This window comes from Trachurus japonicus, chromosome 13, assembly GCF_045865225.1.
Source record: "Trachurus japonicus isolate A0001 chromosome 13, Traja_1.0".
In the NCBI taxonomy this organism is placed as follows: Eukaryota; Metazoa; Chordata; class Actinopteri; order Carangiformes; family Carangidae; genus Trachurus; species Trachurus japonicus.
The window spans coordinates 19,205,538-19,223,800 of NC_140919.1; the positions used below are offsets into that span (position 1 = coordinate 19,205,538).

General features: G+C 39.4%; 1 protein-coding gene across 1 annotated transcript in view; it reads left to right on the plus strand.

Moving 5' to 3' along the window:
- Window positions 1-10,891: 10,891 nt before the first annotated feature.
- The window catches only part of gramd1bb (GRAM domain containing 1Bb), a 97,764-nt gene continuing 90,392 nt past the window's right edge, over window positions 10,892-18,263 (plus strand). Inside the window, exon 1 of the mRNA XM_085795166.1 lies at window positions 10,892-11,102. The gene's annotated coding sequence lies outside the window, so the exon portion shown is untranslated. The remainder of the gene's footprint in view (window positions 11,103-18,263) is intronic.

The following is an 18,263-nucleotide window of genomic DNA, read 5'->3' on the forward strand; positions in this document are numbered from 1 at the left end:
AAGCCTTGGTCAAGGAATTGATCTTTTCTTTTATCCCTGCAAAATCGTCTGCAGCAGCTCCCTCTGATAAAACACAGCTGAGATCAAAGCCGCGGCGTAGAGCATTTTAAATCTGGGTTTAAGAAACCGGCTCCCCCGTCCTGCCCTTTATTGGCAAGAACAACTGTTAAATGGGTGGTTGTAATGGTTGGAACAATAGAGAGAGAAAAAGAGGGATAGAGACAGTGACATGAACACTGTTGGGCTGCCTGCATTCTCATTAAAACGTTTGAAAATCACAGACATAGCAGTATTTTTTTTTCTTTAAGTTGGTGCATAGTTTTCTTTCAAAGTACATTTGGTCTATCTGGTGTGTAAATTAGAAGAGGTTGTGCTACTTAGCTCACTGGTACTCATTTGCATGCTACAGTGCTGTGTTGGGCCTTAAGTCTGTCAGTGCCCTGTGAAACCTGCTGGGGAACTTGGGAAAACACTTCTTTTTACATTTCAAACTCTCCACTCGCTGTGAGAGCGTTAACAGACCTAACATAAAATTCTTTTTAATATTTTTAATTCCCACAAATAGTTCAGAATTTCTACGGGTTGAGTGGGTTTCTTAACCAGCAGCTACCATTTAATATTTAAAATAGGAGTTTGGTTTTTCTAGTTATATTAAGTCGCTATACTTCTGTAACATGTGAGACCATTAATATGCTGCTGCAAGGAATTGACTGATCCTGCGCAGATTAGATTTTAAAGTTTTTAAAAATGGGTGTAAATACTTTTTTTTTTTTTAAAGAAAAGTGAACATATGTTTGAATTTTTGTATTATTTTTATCTGCATGTTACAATTCAGCAGTAGTTAGTTATCTGCAGCAGGTTGGAACCTCTGTTGTAATAATACTAACCCTTTAAGTGATTCTCCTTGTGTCACTTGCACTTCACGCACACATAACATACCATGTTTGCTTTGTATGCTGCTTTTGTTCTGTGTGGTGTTTATGGTACGTTTCGCATATGGTTCATGTTGGTTTGAATCTCTGTTTTTTTCTCTTTTTAATGTTTGGGATAAATGTGTGATGTGTGTTGTCTTATGACATCAAAGCAAACCTTTTCAGTATGAATCAAAGGAATATGACAAAAAGTCAGTATAAATTTTGTGGGAGAATGGCAGTAAAGAGGAGTATGTTCAGTGCCCAGCTGGGGGCATGTCTTCCACAGATATTGATTTTTTTTCCCCCCAACCCTGCTTAAGAGCTTTTTTCTCTTTCTATGCTTAGTTTTTTGCCAGATTAATATAATCTCTCTGATTTTGTTATAACATCCACTAGCCTCCCCAAAGTCTCCCAGTATCACTGCCAGCGCTGTACAAAACTGTAGTGTGAATGGTCCTGAGCTTTCAAACACCAACTGTGTCATGATGACAAACACAGAACAAAAGTTGAGACCGACGGCTCAATGATCATCATGTATCGTATTACCTTGCCTTGTCTGACAACCTGCCTGCCCTTTGACCTAAAAATAAAAACTTAACCCAGTAAAAACTACATCAAACAAACCACCTTAATGTGTTTTTGATTCAATTACCAGACACACACATCCATGTGCATACTCTCTTCTACATTTTACTGGCAGCTAATGTACAGTAATGTGGGAAGGCTGTACGGATACAGCTTTTCAGATTCAGTTAGGAGAGTGGCAGCTGCAATGTGAGATGAACAGAAGGAATTGTTGTGTTCACGTCCATACAGTTACTTTTAAAGTGTCTTGGAAAAGCCAGTGTTGAGTTTTCACAATGCTCGTGTAGCCGATGATCATATCTGGCCCTCTGCGTTGTGTTTCTCACAGCCTGCCCTAGGTGGGGTTCGAACCCTGGTCTCCTGCGCGGCAGGCAACGATGCTAACTGCTTCGCAAGTTGGTTAGCACATCCTTTATGGGTGAGTGAGTGCACCTCCGTTACACTCGGTCACTGCTTGATATTGTAGAAAATCAAGACAGGACATCTTAAGAAGAAATCTTGTGTCACTCACTGTAGATTCATGGCAGTTTAGTTGAACTTGTATTATAGTATTACAGTATAGGAATCTAATTTCTGTATAATAATAAATGTCTGTTTGGTTCATGAATGATTAATTTCAGCAACAGCAAAGCAATCAGGCCGATAGGCTGGAGAGTGAGTTAAGCTCCTCTGGAAGGTAATTAGATTCAGATAATCCAAACAACAAAAGCCATAATCCTGCTCAAATTCACTGCATTCTGTTGGTGTTGAACTGGCAGACCTGTTAACAAACTGCAGCCAGAGAGATTAGAAAACTGAGCTGTTCATTGGATCACAAGGCATAAGTTTACCCACATTAATGTTATGCCATATGCCATGGTGAGAACTGGATAAATGCCTCGCTGTCACAGGGGTATAGGCTACTCATATGTGCCTGTGTGTCCAGGCAGAGCTAGAGCCTGACAGGTCAGCACATGCAGCAATGGCCAGATGGTTACAGTAAATGCTGCATACTGTACATTTTTGGAAAACAATTATATATTTTGATGATAGTTAATTTCACAGTCAGTGATCTAATTTATTCTTTAAAGTTGATAGCTGTACATGAAGAAAGCTTTTGGATATATTTGCACCGATTGTAATATGTGAAAGTCATAGCTGAGGGCCAGTTTCTCAATGTGCTAGGACTTTTATATGATTGGTGGTCAAAATAGACAACAATATTTTTCTTGAATGTCCTTAACTTAAAGCAGAAGTAAGCGGAATGTTTGTGTTAATATAAGTCTTAAATAGTTATATCTTCCGACAGCAATCATTTATATAGAGTGTTTGGTCTGAAACACGGGTCTGTCAGTCACTCTGCTCTGCTGTAAGCCGAGGAGAAAACTTTCCTTGTATCCCACAACCTTTAATAAAGGGGCGGTCCTCTCTGTGTGTGCAGCCAAGGGATGCGCGTGAATGTGGTGACGTAGGGACGAGGGCGGGGACTGCTAACTCCATCGGCTGACAGGGAGTTAGCCAAAACGACCGGATCGCTTACTTCTGCTTTAAAGTTGGTCTACCCCAAAGCGACTTCATTGTTGCACAGTTGTGGGTATTCTGCAAAAGCATCACGTTGGTCAATACCATGTCTCATAATACCATGCGTATATGTATCTCCTGGCTTTTAAAGTGACTTGGCTTTGTTTCTCCAAGGGTATCACTGCAGAGCCTGTCTCACTCAAGGGCCCCAGCTAATGAGTCAATGCAGGAAAAATTGATTTAGTCTCCACCTTCCTATCTCCAACCCATGCAGGCCAAAGATAAACCAGGGTGAGTCCCTGGGGTCATGGCTCAGTGAAGCCCTCCAAAGTCATTTCCTTTCCTCTGTCTGTAGAGCCAGATTAATTATAGACCAATAAAAACTAGGATCAGGCCTAATTAGTGAGCATATTGAATAAATGCAATCCTGCACTGTTAGCATGTACCTTAATGGCTGAAAAGATGCAACTGCACACTGAAGTACTTCGGTACATTTATCCTCAGGGTGCTGTAATTTATTTCTGTTGTATGATACGTTTAAAAGAAGCCACTTTAACATGCAAAGCTAATTTAGGAGATGCCCTATAGGTACTAATGTGGTCATGTAACTTGTTAGTCTCAATTTAAAGCCTTAAGCCTAAAATCATGTCTTACTGTTTCCCTTTACTACATTTAGGCATCATTACCTTCAGTATAAAGTACAAAATAAAGTACAGTATGTGGCCAGGACCCCAAAAATACAGGGAAGAATTGATGATTTGAATCATCCATGGCCTTTATCTGCAACACGTGGAAGAACATGTAACAACATTATTACTTGGAGATGTTGCTTCAACATTGTATTACGCCTGTGAGGCTTGTTGTATAACCATAAATGTAAATGTGTAAATACTTAGGTTTAAAAAAAAAAAAAATTAGTAAAAATTTATTTTAGCACACACAAATTAATAATAGACCCAGCTTTACTCAGACTTTATCCATCTCCCCATTCTTGTCATATCTACTCTACAGGCATGTATCATTGGCGTCCATGTCATGCGGTGTGGTGTGGATTACTGTCCACATGGTGGCACAATAGCTTTACTCTTACTTCCTAAGGAATACTGAGCATTCATAAACAGGCAAGCAGCCTCTGAAATGTACAGTCTTGTAAATTCTCCAAGTAAATGAAATGGTTTGAGCTAGGCCAGGTCAACCCTCAGGTTATCCTCAACATGTATCATGAATAAGGCAGGTCGGAGTCCTGCCAAGACTTCTCAGACAAGTCAGACGATGTTGCAGCTGGAGGCCAGAGAGTAATGCTTCTTTTCCCTGTTGGGATCCAAACAGATTTATGACATCTCTCATACCCGTGGAGTATAAACACAGTGACACGAACACACTACAGGCTGTTTTGTGGACTAGCTCCCAAGGTTAATTAGAGTGTGGGGAATGGGCATGAAAGATTACTACTCAGTTAAACGAGTAGTCTTCTAAGAGTTTTACTGGGGATGGGCATGTTGACATCTGTGGACAGACTGTTTTGGATTATTAATGGGAATCAAGAACAAGATCTGAATGATGTCTATTTAGGGGCAGGAAATCATATTTAGCTGCCTGCTCAAAATTACATTTGCAAACTTTAGCCAAGCTCTGCATGGAGCCTGCATCGGTAAACATCTTCACATTTAATGAGCCCATAATTTTAGCACAGACTTATGAGACTGTCATTCCAACATGCACTCCAGTCATATTCACATTGCATTTCTCTGAGACAGCCAAGACAACATGCCCCCAAAACCTTATGAGATATTGATGAACCAGCTCCCTTGTTCTCCTTGCAGCTGTCTCGCTATTATACTGTACCACATAAGTAGAAATTCAAAATACTGCTGCACTCACCAACTAATCCTGCTGGTGTGGGAAAAAATTGCTGGGCATTAAACATTTAAAGGCAGACCTGTGTGTCACACTGCTGCTTTAATATGTGATCACTAAATAATGCCTTTTTTTCCAAGTCATGTAATATGTTCGTCTTAAAGCTTTGCTTAAGAGATACAGCAGTTTGCATTGTTTTGTACTGGATTTTACATTTCCCCAAGGAGTATGTTCAGAAACATGAAACAATGCTATTTACACTCTGGTCGGTAAACAAATAAACACCTGTGCACACCAGAAAGCATATCTAGAAAAAATAACCCTAACCCTAAACATTGTGGTTAAGTTACTGTGAAATATCAAAACAGCGCATAGATAGATAGATAGATAGATAGATAGATAGATAGATAGATAGATAGATAGATAGATAGATAGATAGATAGATAGATAGATAGATCATAGTGGCACAGAGCTGTGATTGCCTTACATAATCGTGTAAAATAGTCTATTTGCCAAAAGCCATGATGACTTGTTCCTTTTTCCTGCTGAAACATTGCCATGTTATTTGTACAGAATTTCATTTACCACACAGCTGAGCTACCAATTTAAATTATTAAGCAGGCAGTACATCAGTGAACCATTTAAACACACATGCACTCCCTCTAACAAAGCCCTCGAACACCTATCATTTAGCTCATGTACTTAAGCCGCTGTAATCAAATGCTTTTCTACCACCCTCAGAGGAATCAGCCTGTTCTTCCCTGATTATACCTGCATTAACACCAAACACCAGTTTGTCACATAATACAATGCAGCACCTCCACACAGCTGCCCCATCAAAATCAAGCATGAAATTGTATCCTCGGTGCACATACTGTATGCAGTCAGACCAATGTCACTAATTCACCTCAGATATATAATTTATAATGTGTGATGATAAATGTTTTTTCCCTCTTACCGACAATGAGGAGATGAGAGGATGGAATAAAGTGTCACTTTGTAACAGTAGCTTCCTCTGCACCATGACTTTTATCTTCCTCCCCTCTCCTCTGTAATTATACTCTTACTATTGCTTCTCTCTTTCATTGCTTTGGAGAGAGATAGAGGTTATGTTGAGTACTCTCTGCAGCGCCTTTCAATTATAGTGTTGTTGAATGGAGGAATTTGAACATGGAGAAAGGGTCAAATTCATCACTCACTTATATTAAATCGTTGAGGATAAATATTGGCTCATTTATTTAAAGCCATGGCTACAGCTCACATAACTTTAACAATACAACACCCCTCCAAAAATTCTAAAGTCATGAGCCACCTTGGGACACAGCTGCAGAGATTCTCCTTTGGACTGTGTGTGTCTGTGTGTGTGTAGCATGTGTTGTGATGGAGCTATAAATTCCACCACCTTGACTTTTGAAGTGAATTCATTTTAAGCCCTTGGGAATCAGTGCACATACTGAAGTGTATTTCATTGTTGGTGGAGATGCCAGCAGAATAACCATCTGTTAACAGTGTGCCCATACTCCCAGCTGGATGGGACTGACTCTCACAAAATACCAATTACTGATCTGTATTTGACCAGATGTTTGCCTCAAATGCCAGCAAGTTATTAATCTTCTTTAATGACCAATGTTGTTTTGTAAAACCATTCTAAAAATGTAACACTAGATTATCCATAATTTGTCTATTTATTTGTTTATTTATTTTTAAGTATTTTTGGAGCTTTTATGCCTTTAATTGATAGGACAGAAATGGAGAGACAGAGACAGGAGGAATGACAAGCAGCAGTGGATTCGAACTGGGGCAGCGGCGGCAAGGACTATAGCCTCTGAATATGGGGCGCCTGCTCTACCCACTGAGTGAAATGACGCCCCCTATTTTAAAGTTATGTGGGGGGCATTTTTCACCTTTTATTTGATTGGACAGTGAAGAGTGACAAGAAAGCAGAGAGGCAGTAGGGTTGACATGAAGCAAAGATTGTCTCAGTTAGGAGTGGAACTGGCAATCACAGCTTTGGACTATGCCAATATGGTCTCTGCTCTAACCACTCGACCACAGAGCAACCCTAATATCCACAATGTATTGCCTGTGGAATTGAGAAGATGCATAAGATGCACTACAGAGATAGAAGTTACAACAATAATAAATAATACATGCAGCTGAGATTATACCACCCCCATCTCCCTGAAAGGTATCATACAATATCATCAGTTCATCATAGCAGTATCTCAGTTGCTCCCCATGTTACATGATCGATGTCAAGGGATCACATGAGAGTCTTATAGTCTCCTAGTAGAGTTTTTGAACACCAGTCGTGCTGTAAAGGCACCATGCATCATTTCTGTCAGGCTTCTATCCACGCATGAGGTGACATTTAGAAATAAAGGCAACAGTGGGCGAATGTGCAATAAGTAGAAGACCTCAAGCAAAAGCTAATCCTGATACTGGTATATGTGTTTCTGTTGTTTGAAGTAAAATATGTCTATTCACAATTTAGACACCATGGGAATTTTAACAGCCTCTGTCTTGTTCCCCTCTCAACTGTTCCTTGGTAACACTGATTATCCATGGTGACTTCTAAATTGGATAACTTCTGCTTCAAACTGACATTTTTTTTAATCAGCATAACCGATGATTGCAGACAGATGGTGCAAAGATAGGGGCGTTTTAAAGTGCTGTATTTTTCAAATCAAACAGAGGAGGGAGAGGCATCTGTTGTACAAATAGGCTGGGTCAAGATGACATTTGTTTTGGTGGTCAGGTTGGCATGATACTGTAACACGTCTTTCCATCTACACCGAAGTAGGAGCCCAGACAACGGCTTGCAGGAAAAATGATAGATAAAAGCGACAAAGACAGCAGGGCCATTATTATAGGTGTAGTAGATGATAGTTCACTCGTGATCCTTTGTGAAAGATTTACCTGTGCTGTACAGGTGATTCTGACCTCAACATTAGCTTGCTGTCCTTTTTTTTTACCAAACACTGCAGAAGAAACTTAATTTGTCTCTACTGTACTAGCATATTTAGGTTTGTAGGAGTCATTTGTAGAATTTACAAAAAAAAGATTTTAGGGTAATACTTCTAATTGATTTTCAAGATATCTCATTTCCTCTTGATGAAATCATTCTGAGATGCTCCACACAATATCCCCACAAATCTCTACAGACTAATTTGCTGTGTGTTTTGCAGTTGGAGGCAGTAACAAAACAATTAGAACTGCACTGTGCAATCATATAAATTTAATTATGTAATATATTTATTTATTACTACTTCAGGCTTTTCCATCCAGATATTAAAGTGCATCATACTTGTTTGTTCTCTGCATTTAGCATGTTTTAATGCCCTGATTTCTAATTAGTTTTACAAATGTAATGCTATTTTATGAGCTAAAGGCACTCAATAGTAAATACATTATCCACACCTCTATAATAACAGTTCTAACATTAAAGAGCACATTATTAACTGTGAACCAAATCGCTCCAATTAATTATAATGAGGCTTACAGTACAGTACAATACAGTACAGTACAGTACAGTACAGTACAGTAGCAACATGTTAATAATTCAGTTTAATTAAGCACTAGTTAAGAGTTCATATTTTTCCCTGACCTTATGTGTTGTGCTCAGCTGGCTTTAATTATGTGAATTTTTCACATCATTTTTTTTACAATGGCTGCACATCTAATGGTCAGTCTGAGGTTGCCATTCCCATTTACTAGCTTGGTTGGAAAGGTGCTTTGACAAATACTGAAAGTATTGTAAATGTATCAATGGAATGAAGCCTAAAGAATTTGAATGAAGTGAAGATGAAGCTATAGTATAATAAGTTTCAACAGCAAAAAGCACCTGCAGGAGCACTGAGCCTACATACTGTAGTACATAACATCGGCACTCAATTTCAACAGATAAAACTGGACTTTTTTTTTTCGTATCAATCCATCCCTTTTTCTTCTCTTATTCTTTACTGTTGAGCAAAAGCATCTGAAAATGTTGCTCTTTTGTGCGTGTCTCCAGCTGCTTGTTGGCAGTGAGACTACAGGCAGGTGACTTCCATCTCTTTGCAGACTTTTTAAACCTTGAGCTTATCTAGAGATTACAGCTTCCATTCTTTACTTTTTAATCACAATGACTTCTTTGTGTTTTATAATTCTTGGAGGAATTTCAAGGCTTTTTTGATTACAGCTCACAGTCTGTTTTTACGCACATTTCCATCGTTTACTTCTGTGCTCGATTACTTTCTTGCTTTTTTAAACCCTTAACTCATTATTGTTTAAATGTTTTATTTTTTTCTCATACTTTTTATTATTATCACTTTGCAGACTGAGTAACTTCAAAAGTAATTCTGTATTCATGTACGCAAGTATACAGTATGTGGATATGGATTAAATTGTGTGTGTGTGTGTGTGTTTGGTTGGAGCTCTTTGTAGATAACCTGTCCTGTGCCCTTCACAGTGAGAAATGTCCCGTCTTCATGTTCATACCATCAAACAGGTAGCAAATGATTAATATCTTTAGGTCACCACCAGTAATTTTCTGTTTGACACCTCCGACGTTTCCTTATATAACAACACAGACACTGTGATAAAGCATCAGTAAAAAGGGCATGATTCCACCTGTGATACATCAGACATGAAGCAATTTAGCGATATATATGCAGAATGTTCAGCTGAGATATTTCAGTCTCAGGAATCTAAGTTTCAGACTTAGTGCAGTTGCCATAACAATGTGTAACTACATTTGGACTTGTCTGACAGCCCATCAGTCTTTTTTTTTTTTACACAGGAAGCCAACCAAGTCAGTCACTGTCATGCCTCTTGTCTTCAGACAGAGTGAATCAACAACTCTATCTTTTTCTCATCATCTTAACATTGTGACACTTTTATATGCATTAACTTAACAAACAAATTAAACCACATACAGTATTCATTGAATGGCTATTTTTATTTAAGAAATGATAATGATAAATTCCCAAGTGATTGGTCTCCAATCCAAGCAGCTGGATGCCTCCCCACCACCTGCTAATGGCTCAGGTCACTATAGAACTATTTATATCTCTTAGGCAACTCTGTCCCTGCTCGCCTCCTGCTGTTATCCCCTTAAAGCATGGAGATTTTCACAGAGAGATGGGGAGGTGGTGTTTGGAGCGTGGGTGTAGTTTTAGGGGAGATTCTCATAATAGTGCCTTGCTGTCCTCTTTCTTCTGTTGTGCATTACGGCTGAAGGCTCAAAATAGAACATCTCTCGGGAGCATCCAATCACGCCTGTGGTAGCTTTACGCAGATACACACACACACACACACACACACACACACATACAGTGAAGCCCCTTTTCTTATGTGATCATGGGGGGGAAAGGATTTGCAAGTGAGATGTTACTGTACAATGACTCATTCTGAAAGACTTATTTTATTCATTACATCTATTTTTTACATCACAGCTGAGGCTTCCTTCACTGTGTCTGAATCTCCCCACACATACTTTTCCGGTTCAATGACTGACTAATTCTTTGTTGCCCACAAAGCAAGGATGTAATGCAGTTTAATTGTGTGTTGTTTATTTGTAGGAACCAAATACTTACAGTATACCTAGTGTACATTTTCTGACCCTCATGATGTGGTGTCTTTGAGAACATGACAGCGCTAGCGTACATGCTTTACTGTATGACAGCAAAAAGTAACCCTGGACAGAAATGATCCTTGATGAAGCTGAGAGGAGGTGTGTTTTTTTTCTGTGGTATTTGCATTTGTTTGTGTGTACAGCACAGTGTGTGTGTGTCTGTGGGTGCCTGAGCCACGGTGGATACGACTGCATGCCAGAGTGAGTGAGCGAGCAAGTCTACGAGTGGAGCAGGATCAGGAAGGCGAGAGAAAGAGAGCAGAGAAGGAGACAGAGGAACCCACACAGAGAGAGGGACTGAGGGAGAGAGAGAGAGGGCTTTGTGCAGATAGTGCAAAAGCAAGTCGCGATTCCCCAGGAAAAGGGAGGTGCGTCCTTCCATCTTCTCATGGGGGATTTTAACTGGCTTCAGATTGGCTCCAGTCTGACAGAGGATTCCCTCGCTTGTAGAGTACGGCTCCCTCTTCTAATGTAACACTGGACTTTGTTGTGAAGCAAGAGAGAGGCGCACAGGAAGGAGGGAAAGGAACACTTGCTCCTACTTCCTTTGTACCCAGCCTGCTTGACAGATGGCACTGGCAGAATGATCTTTGACTCTCACCCAGCGATCAGTCCCCGCTCCACTCACTGAGGTAACGTATGCCATCTCCTCTCTGCTTTAAGCAACAACAAAAAAAAAAGAAAAAACTGCGTGCTCACACATGCTTTCTGCTGCACTGTGTGCTTGAATGTGCTTGAATGAACGTGCAAAATGAGTGTGGCTGTTCAGTGTGCATGCAAGTATGTCTGAAATTTGACTTCACATGAGAGGACAGGAAGTACTGTAGCTCAATCACCACCTCATCAGCATAGTGGACTTATCTAACATGGCTTAGTTGGTGTAACTGTTTACCTGCTGTTTTTATCCATAGTGCTTTTTGGTTATGTGACAGAGGTGTACAGTATATTGACTGACCTTCATAGCTGTATGCCTGGGTAACCTGAGGTCTATAGGTGGTGGTCGGGACAGCTGCCTGCTGCCAGCACTTTTTTCTCCTGAGTCTGCACCCACCTGCACTTTTTTTTAATTACCCATCCTCCGTAAATAAAACCGGTGGTGCTGGTCCCTGCACCTTGACTGGCTGCAGCAGACTTACAAATCACGGTGACACGAGTTCCAACAGAAGGAGCTGCTACTGTACTGTATGTTGGAAATAACAGACAGTTCCCTTCTACCGTTGTAGTTTTCAGTATTTGTGGTGTGATGCTTGTAGAGTTTGGGATTTGTGTGGTTGTTGTTGCAGAATAGAGTGAAATTAGTGCATGTCCCCCTTTTTTTTAGAAATGTCTTTATTGACTTTTGTGTCTTTAGATATAGTGGAAATATTACAACATTTTTGGATAATTGAGAAAACATTTTACAAGTGCATTAGACTTAGTCATATCCAGATAAAATGACAAATAGCAATATCTATACAGTACATATAAGTAATTGTTAAAGTACAATCCAGACATGAAACATCAACTTCAGAAAGTACTTCTGACCAGAGATACTGTGAATGAGTTCTACTTGTGGACTCTTTCTACTTCAGGATTAACATCAGATGACTTGTTGGCCACTCGCCAGCCTTTCTTTTAACACCCATACTCTCAACACAATGTGCTAGCTTCTCTCAAGCAGCCAACACTGTTGGAAATGTATTGTTTAATTTCCTTAGAAAAATAGAAGACAATCTCTGTGATATCTAGTGACAACCTGAGATTTTTGAATGTAGGGAAGTCTGCATCAGAAACAATAGCTCACTAGCCATGCTTGTCTCTGTGTAATAATTCACTCACCTTCACTCTCAACAGCCCTCTTTATCTCACACGCATACGTACACACGTGCACGCACACACACAGTCTGTCTCCTGTCCTCTAACTGCTGCTCTCAGCATGAGGTTGATGTTCAGAGGAATTCTCACAACAGAAAACTGATTGTACGTAACAAGTGACATAAGACAACAGTGTGACACTATAAAACATTTTTAAAATATTTATTTATTGAAAATTTACCACACACGTGTTGGTGGTGTCCTTTTATTTGCTTTTGCTACACAGTCGCTCACTGTTCATTTTACTCTTAACTAACTTTTGATAAAATATTTTAATATATGGAACTTTTTCATGCATATATGCATAAGGGCTGTAAATGCATTTTTTATAGAGTCAAGTAGTATTTTTGATTCATGTATCCATACAAACCTGCACAACTATAGTACACTCAGATGATCACTTCAAGTAACACAAAAGTACAGTGAGTTCACACACACACAGGTTGCCTCCCTATTAGTATTTCATGTCAGACAGCCATTGTGTCCTTGTGAAAGACGAAAACAATGTCACACAAGTACAGTATCTGAAATATGAAGGTTTCAAAATTCATGACAATAGATGTCATGAACAAAGAAGACTAGTACTTCTGAGTTGAATTCAAGGAACAGGGGCATGGTGACCATATCTGTACCGATGAACAGGTTGATTACATCCTATTCTGCCCACACCATTTTACTGTAGCAGTGTTCGAAAAGGAATTTTAATAACTGTACTACGAGGTTAAATCCCTTTCATGAAGAATTGATTTTTTCCGGCCTTTGTGTGTGTCCATTTGTCATATTTTGAATATTGTTTGATATGAATTCAACACATCTCTGAATATGAATACATCACTGCCCTTCAAAGGTTTTTTCTCCCCTTACCAGACTGGATTTGAATATTTATCAAAAGCGTGTACCAAATAATTCATAATAATACAACATCTACATTGCAAGAACAGAAACAGTCTTGTAATAATCCTGTTTTTCTACCTCACTGATACATCCCAGATTATTGTAGAGCTATCGGATTGATACAGCACCAAGACCGTCTGAATCCATGTGCACAAGACATGCTATACTTTGAGCTAATTAAATATTTAGCAGACATAGCATGAATTGCAGAAAGCTCTGCAGTCCATGCTATACACTGTATATGACGACACTGCTTTGATGCAAATTTTGCAGACCTATACATTTGAATCTTTATGCTGATTGTGAATATGATTTTGGAGCTCCTCTGTCCATCGCCTTACTCAGCATATTACAATAGAGGATCAACCAATGCATAGTTGGTCTTAACATGTACCTTCCCCTTTGTGAAGAGGTGTCTGCAGGTGCATAGTTCAACGTGTGCCATCTTGTCCTTGTCAGTTTAATGTGTTTATTTTTAGCGTTCATTGACCCTGCTCAGAATGAAGATTGATGTTGGATTCCCTCCCCATTGCATTCCCAGGGTCACTCTCTTGCCTCTCCGCTGCCCATGCTGAAACCCACACCATTATCTATAGATTAAAGATGCTCTGGCTTCCTGTCTCTCAGACAAAGTGACAAAGCAGGTGATTTGTAGTCCCCGCAGTGCTGTAGATGAACCAATTCTAGCCTAATTGACAGATGTATGAGAATGTGGCTGTGACATAAATGAATGTTTTGAATGAGGTCAGGGGTTTGAGCTAATACATTACAGTCAGAGGTTGACCTTTTGCTCTGGGTGGAGCAATACTATTAAAGGGCTCTGCTGAACTAATCAGAAATGACAGTGATGTCGTGAAATATAAGTTTGGTATTAGCTTTTTTTTTCTCCATTTATTCTCGATTTTATTTTAGTTTGTTATGAGTAGAATTCAAAACAAAATTTAAAGTCACAGAACTAAACGGGAGGAAAAAAATGTTAATCCTGGACTCGACAATACCTCAAGGTCGTAGATATTCTGTACTTTTCTGAATTAATGTTTATAAAACTTGAACACAATATTTCTGTGTGGTCAAACTTTGGGTGTACAATATATTGGTGCTCTGCACGTGAGCCTTTTTCTTCACAGCAAGAGCCGTAGTATTGATTTAATAAAGGAAAACACTCAAGTGGCCTGTGTTGAAACTGTATTCCCATGTAATCCTTGTCCTAGTAAACACTCTTTATTGGCATTCCCTGACTAATCACCTCCTCAGTTGCTAATGAAAATCAAAAGCTCTGAGGGGTTAGCATAGTTGGCATGTTTGACTGGTATTAGCAGGTGTTACATTAAGCCAGATTGACTCTGTTTGCGGGAAGACATGCTGAGTTTTATATGGTCCACTATTTAATTAAGAGCTGCCTTCATACAATTCACTGACTTACTTAAATGCTGATTCCTTAAAGACTACTGTGTGTGCTTTTAGTCATTTTTGTCATGTTAATTTTTCATAAATGTCTCAGTTCACATTTTTCATGCTTAGTTCAGCTATTTCATGGATAAAACTTGTTTTGATACTGTACAGCACTGACGCTTTATCGCATCATCAGTATTAATAAGAGACGTTATTACTCAGTGTTGACATTAAAAGTAACAAAGGCTAGTTGTGTTTATTCTCTGTTCCGAGGCATTTGATACCAGTGCTCTGTCTTTTTGTAGCAGCGGCTTTCATGTGGCAGCGTAGTGATGTTGAGTGAGTGCTGTGAAAAGCAGCCCAAGGACGCTGTGGTTTCCAGTTTAATCTCTCGAGATGGTGAGAGAAGATAGAAGATTTCGTAACACTTCTATCTAGGAGAGAGAATTATATTCCGCATCAGATCAGATGTGATTGAAGAATCTGTACCCTAATTTTAAGTACTTTTTGTATCTTACATCAAAACAGTTCTTTTTTGCTTGAGGAACTAGTTACATGAACTAGAGGAATGAAGAAGAAAATGACATTCAGCTCCCCTTGGCTAGTGCATGTTCTTAGAGCTTGCTAAGAGTAAAAACAAAAAATGAAAGGCTGCCACTTAAGATTTAGCCCAATCGAAAAAAGGTTGATATTGAAGGTCCAGTGAATCCTGGTTGTAATAAAACATGTTAGTTCCAGTTTAGTGCTCTTTACAGTTTAGTTTTTTATGTAGTCAAACAGAAATGATAACATCCAATGATCGTTTAGCCAATGCAACAAAACTTGTTTACTTTACCTCTGGGAAATTAACAACTAGCGAGCAAAACTAACTTCCTACGAGTCACACTAGAGAGAGGATGAGACAAAAACAAAAACTAGGGGGTGGGAGTAACACATGCTATAATTAGCAGCTGTCATGATGCTTGTGTAGCAGAAGTTTTCTTGTTGTTTTTGTTTTTTACTGACTGCAGGCAGCAGTTATCTACAAGAACTGGAGCTCATTAAACAGCAGTAATTTGCATGTATTGTGTACATTAAGATTACAAATGGTGTGTGTGGGCAGTGGACATTTGCCATAATAGAAAATTAAACTGTTTACCACTTTGCAGATAACCTTTGGGCAACTGGCATCTCACAATAGGGCAGAGGAGTGGCACTGTGAGGCCCATAAACACAGCACAGCACATCAGTGGTGGAGCAGACATGTGGCTCGCTGAAGGCCAGATTTAGATGCCCCGACAGATTTGGAAGATATTTCCTGTGCAGCCTCTACAGAGAGTAGAATCGAACATAATTAATGGCAGGTTCATAATGGAAAATTTAAGTGCCAGTTGATAAGAACAGTGATTCAGACTGGAGAGGGAGTTGGAGGAGGTAAAGAATGAACGAGATGAGGTCCAGAGGCAGGATGGAAGACTGCATGCACTTTCCAACAACCACTGATGGGATGATAGATTAAATACTTTTATACTGACATCAAAGGACGAATCCTAACTTGATCTCCTGACTTTTCCTCAAGCGCCACTATGTTCCTCACATTTGTGGCTGTGAGTGAAATAAATGTCGACTTGAATGAGCTGCCAACAAAATGAATTGAATGAATGCATCATGCTTATTAGCATTTTGTTTAAATGAGCTATTGAAAGTTTTGCTATAGTAATGTTGACTGACATGAACATCAACAGCTGTTCACTTACTAAAAGAGGCCTAAGAGAAATGTTGTGACTTAACCATCACACTTCATGCCTCTACTTGCCAAGAGCTGTCTCCAGTGGTGGAAAGCAACACTAGTGTTAACTTTTGTCTGTATCGAGACTTAGTGACTCACTGGTGCCTCGTGTATCCTCTTGTCTTGTAAACACGATGATAGACAAAGCTCTTAAGTAAAAAATCACAAGCACCCACACCTGGCAAGGAACCACTTGTTTCAACAACAGAAAAAACTTACAAATGATTCAGATTCTGATTGATTCAAATGGCCGCTGTTAAAGAAAGATTATACTAGGTAGAATAAGGAATTGGCAGGAAAAACACAACCATGGAGCAGTGATCAATCACAGGGTACCTGAATTATGTCCAAAATCCAATTGTAAGTAATGACAAATCATTCCAAAATAAATGAGAAGACAGGTAGTTTGCAGACTTTATGCACCCGTGGGCATTGTAATACATGTATTACTCTGTAAACTGCAGCCTTTTCTATTTCTTATTTTCTATTTTTTTCCACATCTGTTATGTTGTACATTTAGACAGGACTCCAAGATCAGTGATGCCTTGTTTTGATTGGATGACCTTTTAATGCTTTCACCACCACTTAAATCACCATCAACACTTTGTCTGCATGTCTTGTTATATTCCACTCGTCACATTCAGAGTTAACCTTCTGAAATATTGTGAGCGCGAGAAACTGTAAAGCTTATGTCTGCGAGGACGACTTCTTCAGTGCTGATATCAAATCCCTCAGGAGAATCACTCACAACAACCTTCTCTATACCACTCGAGCAGATTTATTTTTCCCTTATGTCCTGTGTGACCAACCTGCCTCTTTGTTTGACGTGTGTAGAAAAATGAGTCATTGTCCTCTTTTCTTGGCTGACCACTGATGACCCTTGTTTTTTTTCCTCTCCTCCTCTCCTTTTTTCCATCTCCTGCTCCTTCATGGGCTCACCAGACTAAATAAAAGGGTAACTTTTTGCTTCGGCTCAGTGTAGGTCATGCCCAGCTTTTAGGAGATAATGGGAGTGAGGATGTTTGAGAGCAGAACTGAAACACGAATGCATCACACAGAGTGAGAGAGAACTTTAAAGAGCTTTTACACAGAGCTTGCCTTGGAGGCACATCCCTGCTCCAGCAGTTACCTGCAAGACGGTCAAAACCACAAGCAGGACTCAGACACCAAGACAGCTGAACCAGACCCCAGGCTGTCACATTTATCGCAAATGGAGTGAAACCATCCCCGGATTGGCTGTTCATTAAAAAGAAACACCCAGCTCTGGTACACTTGGCTACCAAGCAAATCTAATGAATGTGACAGAAACTCCAGTACTTTACATCTCAGCTACAGCAGAAACGTAATAAAAGTTTTGTCTCCGTTCATTTTACAGAATTTTTAATGAGACCCAGCACATTCCATATGTCCCTTGTGAATTTCTGGCACCTTGATATATCTCATGCTTCATCAGTATACCCAATTAGAGTGAGCTTTAACATGGTGCACAACAGGATAGTGAGGGGTCACTTGGGTTTGTTTGTTTTTGAACCTGCATTTCAGCTCTTTTGCATTGTGATCAAGCTACTTTGAGTGACTACTCTTTTTATGCTTTCACCACATTCAAGTGCAGCAGCACCTGGCCTGTTGATAATGTTTCCATCCTGAATATGTGAAAACACTGTAGCAGTGCTCTTGACACTCACAAAGTGCTGTGTTCCTGCAAACAATAATGAAAAAGTAAATGACTGCAAAACTATGATTCACTAGTCTTTTTCACATGAATGTATTTTCAGTAACAAAAACATTTTTTTTGTTTTTTTTTACCACATTGTATATGTGGTGTGAAAGCAGTACAATACCCTACATTATGTTCACAGTTGAGTTGTGTAGTAGTCAATATGTT